The sequence below is a fragment of the Bison bison genome, unplaced genomic scaffold (genome assembly GCF_000754665.1).
Source record: "Bison bison bison isolate TAMUID 2011002044 unplaced genomic scaffold, Bison_UMD1.0 scf7180017864370, whole genome shotgun sequence".
Classification (NCBI taxonomy): Eukaryota; Metazoa; Chordata; class Mammalia; order Artiodactyla; family Bovidae; genus Bison; species Bison bison.
The window spans coordinates 9555067-9564317 of NW_011494942.1; the positions used below are offsets into that span (position 1 = coordinate 9555067).

The window sequence follows — 9251 nt, forward strand, 5'->3', positions numbered from 1 at the left end:
ACACCAGCATCTTGGCCAGGGCATGATGGAAAGAGTACACGAGGGGTTGAGTCAAAAAGACTGAAATCCAGGCAGTGATTCTCCTGTTTACTAGTTGAGGAGAACGAGCAGGCACCTGACCCCTTGCAGTTTGTTTGTGGAAAAGAGATAATAGCCACTTAATGTGTGGGCTGTGAGGATTAAATGGGATTATCCATGTAAAGCACCTAGCAGGTGCCTGGAACATGGTCGATGCCTAACCTCTATTAGTTTTCTCACCTCCCCATCACGGTGGGTGCCTTGAATCAGAATGCAGCTTAGTTTGCAAGACAAGTTGGCTCAGCCATCATTGATTCTGTGGCTGCCTTGTTGCAAGTACTGTGATTGTGCTGGAAATACAATGCTGTGCCCTCAAGGAGCTCAGCTTCCAAATGTTTGTCACCTATTGCTACCCCCTTTCAAATCAGGCAACTGTATATATAGCAAACTCTCCACTTCTCACTTCCTCTGGTGAGATTAACTTTATGCATGTGGCGATGGTGCAGAAGGAGAAAGACCTTGTGGGAAGAGAAAGGTTGAGAAAAGCCCAATAAGCAGTGACAGAAGAAGGGAGGCATGTTTATGGGGCTGAGGAGGTCCCTAGAAACAAACCGTGAGCCTATCAACTTTTCCTAATGGCTCCTGATGGTAAAGAATCTGCCTGCAATGCAGGAGACCCGGGTCTGATCTCTGGGTCAGGAAGATCCCCTGGAGAAGGGCATGGCAACCCACTTCAGTATTCTTGCCTGGAGAATCCCATGGATAGAAGAGCCTGGTCGGCTGCAGTCCAAAAGTTGGATAGACTGAAGCAACTTAGCACATATTAACTTTCTTTACAAACTTAAAGGAGACTTCCCTGGTGGTCCAGTGGTTAAGACTTTGCCTTCCAACGCAGTGGGGCTTGGGTTCCATCCCTGATCCAGGAGCTAAGACCCCACAGGCTGAGCGGCCGAAAAAAAAACAAAACAGAAAACAGAAACAAACTTGGAGATTTGTTTGATTAGTTAGTGTGCATTAAAACTATCACTTCACTTCCTGATTTAATGTGCAAAGGCATGATTCTGCTAGCCATCAGGGTACAGTGGAGATGCGGCTGAGAAAGTGAAGGAGGAAAAGTCAAGACAGAATTCTAAGAAATGGTATGCACTTGTTCCAGAGCAGCTCCCAGTCCAAGAGGAAAGTAATGAGACCGCCTGTGCCAGATACATGTGACAGGCTGCCAACACGGCGTACTGACAGCGGGCATCACAAGAACGTCCATGCACATCGCAGTCAGCCCCTGCTACCACCCATCAAACAACTTCAGCTTTCAGTAGCCATGAAGGGCACCCAGGAATCCCAGCAGACATCCAAAATGAGGGCAGGTTCTAACCCAGAATGGGAATGGACCCGAAACTGCAGAGAATACAGTGTCGGATTCAGCAGAGGGGCTCTCCAAACATTCAGTTTGTCAATCTTTTTAACAAGTGACATGGAAGCAACCAGCACTCACTATTTGGGGAAAACTATGCCAAAAGCCTCACAGTAAGCAGTCCTTATCCTGGGCACAGATTCCCTAGAGGGGGCACTCATCAGAGGAATGTGTCAAAAATTAGCTCCCTCTTCCTGCCTCCCATCCTCCCTGGATTCTGAAGTTGTCCCAGTGCCAGTTTCCCACAGTACAATACACAGAACCACCTAAAACTCAGGGGCAAGACACCAGTGATCTCATTATCCCAAGATGCTAAATCAATGTCTTCCATTCCCCCAAAGCCTCCCCAGCAGGCACCGAAGAATCGCCCCCCACCCCCCATGACCTTACTGGGAGCCAGATCCTCCCTCGCAACCACCCCACCCCTGACTCTGGCCCCAAAAAAATAGCAACAACTCAATTCTCAGTCCAATAACGTCTTTTCTCAGATGTTGTTCTCCCAGTGGGTAGAAGAATGAACTGCTGCAAGGCCACCAGCTCCTCTACAGTTTCTTTTAATTTAAAGTTACAACAGGAGGGAAGAAAAGAGACTTTCTATTAAGGGACAACTCCCTGAAGGGTCTCTTAGCTGACAATCGAAGGACTGCTCATGGCAGTGATCAAATCTAACGAAACAAAGTGCGGGTGGCTCTGTGACTCATCACAGCAGTAGCTCGCACTGAGGGCCACTTGAGTTCAGTGCTTTGTGGTGCAAGGAAAGTTGGTTTAGGAGCAGAAGCATAGGGGAGCAAAGACTCGCAAGGTGTTTGAGGCTCAAGATAAAATACAGACTTACAGTGCAAGTTGCTTCTCGGCTGAATAGGAAGCCTAGAGGGGTAAGGAAATGAAGAGAGAGTGCTGTCTACCTCGCGCTTTAGAGCAAATTACCTGAAGATGGTCAAGGTCGGCAGCTGGTCTATCTGTTGCACAGTTGACAGCCTCATAAAAATAAGGGCTGAAGCCTGAGAGCTAAACTGGGTGACTCTGAGAAGGCGAACATGAAGGATGCTTGCTGGCAGAAACCATACCTTCTAATTACATGAACTACCTGTTGTTAAAATATATTTACAATCCCCTGATACAATTCACCTATACCTCTCAACTGCATTTTATGAATACATTAAAAAGAGAGAAATATATGTTGAACATGTCCTCTATGCCACGCATGGTACTGTGGATTTATATAGAATCTCAAAGAATCTCAATCTTGACTAGCACTCTGTGAGGTGTGCTACATACATTTTTGTGATACAGTCATTTTTCTCATTTTACAGTGGAGGAAAGTAAGGTGTCAGAACTCAAAGAAATCACCAGGTCTGTTTCTTAGTGGCGAGTGCACCCAACCAGGGGCTTCCCTGTTGGCTCAGTGGTAAAGAATCTGCCTGCCAATGCAGGAGATGGGGGTTCAATCCCTGGGTCAGAAAGAAACAGCAGCCCACTTCAGTTCTTGCCTAGGAAATCCCATGGGCAGAGGAGCCTGGCGGGCTACAGTCCATAGGGTTGTAAAAGAGTCGGACACAACTTAGCAACTAAACCACCACCATCACCACCCAACTAGAGCCAGTACTCAGGGCTATACTTCCAAACCACTACCCCATTCAGGTCTCCTGTGGTCAGGATATAACAAACTCAGTGCCCCCACCAGCTGGCCCTCTATGACTTCAGGGTCATTTGTGCTCCAAGGCCCTGTTTCCAGGGGCTGCTCCTGGCCAAGGACTGAGCACAGTGAGGGCTGTGAATGCAGCCATTCCACTGAGACAGAGGGCTCCTCCAGTGGCTGACTCTCATCTCTCTAGCCAAACCATCTAGCTACCATCCTGCTTCTTCCTACTCAGTCCTCTTTCCTTCCCTCTCTCCTTGCGTAAGTGTCAAACCTGGATCACAGGTTCTCCTATGCCTTCCCTGCAAAACACTTCTTACATGTTGAATCACATCTTGGTGTCTACTTCTTGATGGACTCTAATGCAGTAACCAAGTTATTTGCTTTTTTAAAAAGTCTTTTGCTTATCTTTGGTCAGTAGACTTACGGAGAAATTCTCTGAATCATTGGGAAAAGAAAACTAATTTTCGCAGGTTCTGTATACCATCTATTCCAGTAGGCAATGATACATTATGTCTTTCTCCTTGCACCCAATTTAGACAAACAAACCTATGAGATTCTCTTTGAAGGAACTGTCGACTCTATAGGACAAAACAATGCAAAGGCAGATTTATTTCTTTTTCCAAGTGGAACTTCTCTCAATCCATACATGCTAAACTTAATATAACCCAGAGGCAGATGACTCTCCATGGATAAAATCACAATAAATCTTCCCTAGTTTATATCTGCAACAAGAAATCAAAAATTGTAACAAGAAGAGAGATCTATAGTTAGGTCCTAAAGCTTTTGTTTCTTTCACGAAGGAACACTTATATGAATAAAAGATAGAATTCACACTTGCACCAGATACAGCATCTTAATAAAACCACATTGTCAGAGATCATACATAGATGTTAACTGAATCACCATTTTGAAGTGTTGATCTCAGCCTCAAGAAAGTGATATATTTTTCTTCTTGGATTCAAATAAGTTCAAAGCAAGTACAAAATGAAGCTTTGAACATTATTAATGATCAAAATCTAGCTTTGATTGAAGGAAGAGAGGAGTGCAGCTAACAATTACGGAACACCTAGTTCATGAGACACCCTATGCTAGGAATCTGATATACAATATTGAGTGTAATCCAGGCAATATTCCTACAAGAAAAGGATTATAATCTCCAGCTTTAGAGGTTAAGAAAAGGGGCAGAGCACTGAATGTTCAGAACTCCAAGTGAAGTCCTGGAAGAATTATAAATAGACCTAAATTGAAAAGCTCTGCAGGCTAGTGGGTTGGCTTCTTTTGCATCCTGGTTCCCTCCTGAATTCCCTAGCTCCCAAACTTGAACTGGTGCTGCAGGGACAAGGCACTGAGCTTCCAGGGAACACCAATAGTGTATCCCTTTGCTGTTCTACTTATCCCCTTTGGACAAGGGGTAGCATATAATCATGAGGTAACTGAATACAGCATCAAAGATATAATCAGGTGGCTCATTTTTTAAACTTCTAATAAACTTTCAGCAATGAAGAGCTGATAAATGGGGGCTTTCCCAGTGGCTCAGTGGTAAGGAATCCTCCTGCTAATGCAGGGAACACAGGTTCGATCCCTGACCTGGAAAGATCCCACATGCACAACTAAGCCTGTGGACCACAACTACTGAGCCTGTGCTCTAGAGCTCAGGAGCCACAACTACTGAGCCCACGGGCCACAACTACCAAAGTCTGTGTGCGCCGTAGAGTCCATGCTATGCAACAAGAGAAGCCTTGCAATGAGAAGCCTGCGCACTGCAACTGGAGAACAGCCCCGGCTCACCGCAACTGGAGAACAGCCCGCGCAGCAACAAAGACCCAGAAGAGCCAAAAATTAATTAATCAATTTTTTTTTAATGAATGAAAGGATCTCTACCTGCAGCATGCAATACCAACACCATCACCACCGGTGCCACTTCCTGGAGATGCAGTTTTTTCTAGGAAATTTTAAGACTCAATTTTTAAAGGCTGGCTATTGCATTGATTCTTTAAATGCATTCATTTTCCCCCTGATTTTATGAATATGCTTCCCCCACTGAATGTCACTCTTACTCAAAAGCAGAGTAATTACTTCCCTGTACGGTATGATTTGAGTGCTACAACAACAAAAAGAATGCCTATGTTTCTAAGTATTTCTCCCTGGTAGCTTCACTTGATACTCCGTGTTTTTCTCTAAGGCATTAGATGGTACCAATAAACTGCAATATTAATAATAACAACATTTAGTTAGATAATTAAACCATAATAAGCTATTATCACTTTGAATCCATTAGTTGATGAGCCAGAGGTTAAACTGGGCAAATGGGGCAAAAATTCAAAAGACTCCATTACAGCAAACTGGGCTGTCATCAAGGGCCTATCCTAAATCCAGGCCCCTGATCAGGACGGCATTCCAGGGCACTCATGAAGGCAGCTAGAGGCATAAGGGTTGGGAGAAAACCACCCAAAAAGCATATTCCCCTTTTTTAAAACAAGGACACTGAATAGAGCAAAGTTTATTTAAAAATACCATAGACACGTCGCAGTATGGCCCAGCTGAAAGTGCCTAAGGTAGCTGAGTATCTGCCCTGCTACTGGGCCTTAAGTGTTCCATTCGCCCCGTTTTAATATAAAAATCACTATTTTTAAGCAAAAGGTTAAATCCTGGCTTCACAGTCTTAGAAACTTCATTTTACTCTTCCATGAAAAGCAACTGTACATGCAAATGCACTGTTAGTTTAACTGAAGGTGGTTCAAGTACGCGTCTTCCTCTGAAATCCTTCTAAATCCTAGGTATGAGTGATTACATCACATACAGAAAATAAACAACAAAGACCCCACTCACATTTGAGAATCATTTACCATCCCCACTCCCTAAGCACCCTCAAATAGGAAATGGAAATAACAAGACTTATCATAATTGGATTAAGAACTATAATTCTTTAATTCATTCATCAAATTGAGGCATTTGGAACAGTTTATTTACAGAGTTGTTTAGACAGTTTTGTGTGGTGTTTTTTAAGACAAACCAAAATGCCTTTCTGAAAGAAGTTTCAGATCCCAAATCATTAACATATGAAAACCAAATGGAGACAATTTACAAATGGGTGTTTTAAAACAACGTTTGGAACAAAATTAGACTTTTATTTTATTAACTATCTACAAATCTAAGCTCAGGATATAGCTTATTTGAAACAGCCAAGCACTTTCTTCGCCTTTCAAATAAACCTCCATTTCTCAGGCTAAAGAAGTGTGATAAGCATGTGAGGGAACGCATCAACTTCTGGCCTAGACAAATAAGTTTTCCAGGCTACTCTCAAAACTCTTAATTACAGCATTCTCTGCTACCAGAGGTGATCAGACACTGAGTGAATCATCCAGGTTATGGCCATCAATCATAACAAACAATTCTACCTGCTGGAAATCTAAATAGTGTTCAATGTTAGAACTCTAAGTTATTTGAAATCCAGTATATTTTAGAGTAATAAAAACAAGTTTTATACTGCCCTGATTATTATATTTTTTATATAATCTAGCTGCACTTATTTGCTTAGTCATATCCGACTCTTTGCGACCCCATGGACTGTAGCCCTCCAGGTTCCTCTGTCTATGGAATTCTCCAGGCAAGAATACTGGAGTGGGTTGCCATGCCCTGCTCCAGGGGATCTTCCCCACCCAGGGATTGAACACAGGTCTCCGGCATTGAGGGTGGTTTCTTTACCGTCTGAGCCATCAGGGGAGCCTATATAATCTAGACATACCTTCAGAACAATGATTGCCTATCACTCAATAAAGGGATACAGCTTTTACAAGAAGACAGTTTGTTCTTTTAGTCATTATATCATATTTTTCATTTGCTTTAAAAAGAAAAAAATTCTCCAAGCATTCAAGTTTTTTAACTGGAAAACGAAATTTTAAACTCTCCCTACAGCTTCTGCCTTATGCCCAAAAAGGATCAAAAAAAAAAAAAAAAAAGAAGCAGCAGCTATATCTCAGTATAAACTTCACTCTTCTTATTTACTGTTTACTCCATATACTCCACAGATAACATCTTTATAAGCATATATTCATTTTTCTCTTTTACAAAACCATGTGTCAGTCTAAACAGGATGTGCATTTACATGTATAGAACTAAGTTAACTTGAAATAACCACTGGATCTCAAATGCCTGGTTATTTACCAAATAAGTTTGAGTTTTGAATCCTGTCTGCCATTCAACCAGAACTGTTCAATCTCAACAACAAAACTGTATAAGGTTTCTGTATGAAGAGTTCAAGCTCTTTTTTCCTGTATTAAGAGTACTCTTTCAAGTCTATATCAGATTGATTCAATACTGCCCGCTCAAAATGGCTACAAAAAGATTTTTTTTAACCCACAAGCAAACAAAAACTCTCTTATTTCTGCATGTACAAGGTTGTTAGAAAGACCACTGGAAAGAAAGGGAAAAAAATAATTTCAAGGGAGTATGCTGCTATATAATTAACACAAATAACTAAATAATTATGCACATCCCTTCCCATCCCCACAATTAAATGTTTTTAAACAACTCATGTGATGAAAGATCTACCTTTTAGGCAAACAAAAGCCATCCCTACCAGTTTAAGGATTTAACTGATGCTGTATTGCATCAGTTTTAAGTGATGCTTATGATTTTTATCTTGTATACTTCTGAGGAATAAACAGTTAATGACATAATCTGCAGGAGAACTTTACACAATGCCTAAGAGAACTTTCAGTGTAAGTACTTATGATTTTAAATCATTGTGGCTGGATTTATCTAAGCTTCAGCCTCAGAGCTATATTTAAATCAGGAAGAAGCACCCCCAGAAACTCTCTCCCATGTATCAGCGTTGGAAACCAGATTCCTTTCCTATCAGAGTTAATGGCAGTTCACCGTACAGCTGAATTCTTTCAAAATTAGACAGATCAAAATTCAGCAGTTCTGTAAAGACTCTAAGAGACCGTCCTCCTTGTAAATGCTATAAAAGTCCAAGTTAAAAAACATTTCCGTATACTTTAAAACCATCTGGCCCTTAACCTAATCACTTCTGGCAATCGAGCCTTACTCCTGGTAATCCTGATCAAAAAGTCTGCTCTGGTTTTTCTGATTGAAATGTCCATTGCCTACAAATCTCCCACACACCTTCTTGATTGGCCTGTTTTGTTTGTGTGGTTTTGTTTTGTTTTGTGTGTGTGTGTGTGTGTGTGTGAAAGATACTAAGGGCCATTATTTATGAACAGCAAGGAAACAAATCACTCTTGTCTAGTCTCTCTGCAGATTCCCACACTTATTACCCAAAATCCCCCAGCTCTTCCTCGGTCTTGCCCTGAAGGAAAGAACTGTGCTGGGCCTGAAGGCAGTCTCTTGGGGAAACCGGCTTCTGCTTTTCTTGAGAAACTACTTTGGATATCTGGATATAGTGAGGATCTCAACTGGGTTAGAACCAATCCCTAAACTTTTCTCAAAAAGTACAGCTGACTGCCACCCAGAGTGCCTGGGCTGGCTGGCACTGAGAATATCGTTTTGCACAGTCACAGAATTTCTCATTTTGACCCGCTTTCAGTTGGGAAAGGAAGATAACGACATGAATTCACATTCGCCACCGCTCTGCCTTTGGTCACAGAGGCCAGCGTCTTTAGATATTCACCAGAGTCCACCTATATATGAATAGATTCGCTTTGTAACGTGGAAGGGAAGTTACTTTTAAAATATGTAAACAGTGCTTCGTGTGCATCCCATGCCAGCCGATCAATACTTAACCAACTGCTGCTAACAGACGCAAACATTTCCAAATGCAATTTGATCTCAACTCGTATAACCTCTTTTCCTGGATTTAGGACTGGAGCCCAAAGTGCAAGCGAGGTCTCCCCAACCCGCGCTTCAAGTGACACAACACGTGAGCGGTCTCCACTTCATACTCGGAGCGGGGTGGGGGGGGTGCAAAACTAGTTGCAATTAAACATTAAAGCTTCCGGTGTCTGAAATCCCTAGAGTCCACAAGGATGAGGCTCCTTTCCGAAATTCCGGGCGGGAGGGGCCGGGAGGGGGTTGCTGGGGAGGAGAAAGACTGATGCGGAGAGGGATGGCAGAAAGCGAAACAAAAAGACAACCGGGGGAGCGCTCAGGTAGTGGGGTGGGCCGGGGTCGCGCGTCCGTCCGGGGAAGGATCGGAACCACCCCGCCCCGACCAAGTTT

The 9251-nt window shown here is 42.7% G+C and overlaps 1 protein-coding gene across 1 annotated transcript in view; it reads right to left on the reverse strand.

Moving 5' to 3' along the window:
• Positions 1-9251, reverse strand: part of SOX5 (SRY (sex determining region Y)-box 5) — a 1168670-nt gene that overhangs the window by 1158313 nt on the left and 1106 nt on the right. The gene's annotated exons all lie outside the window — the stretch shown is intronic.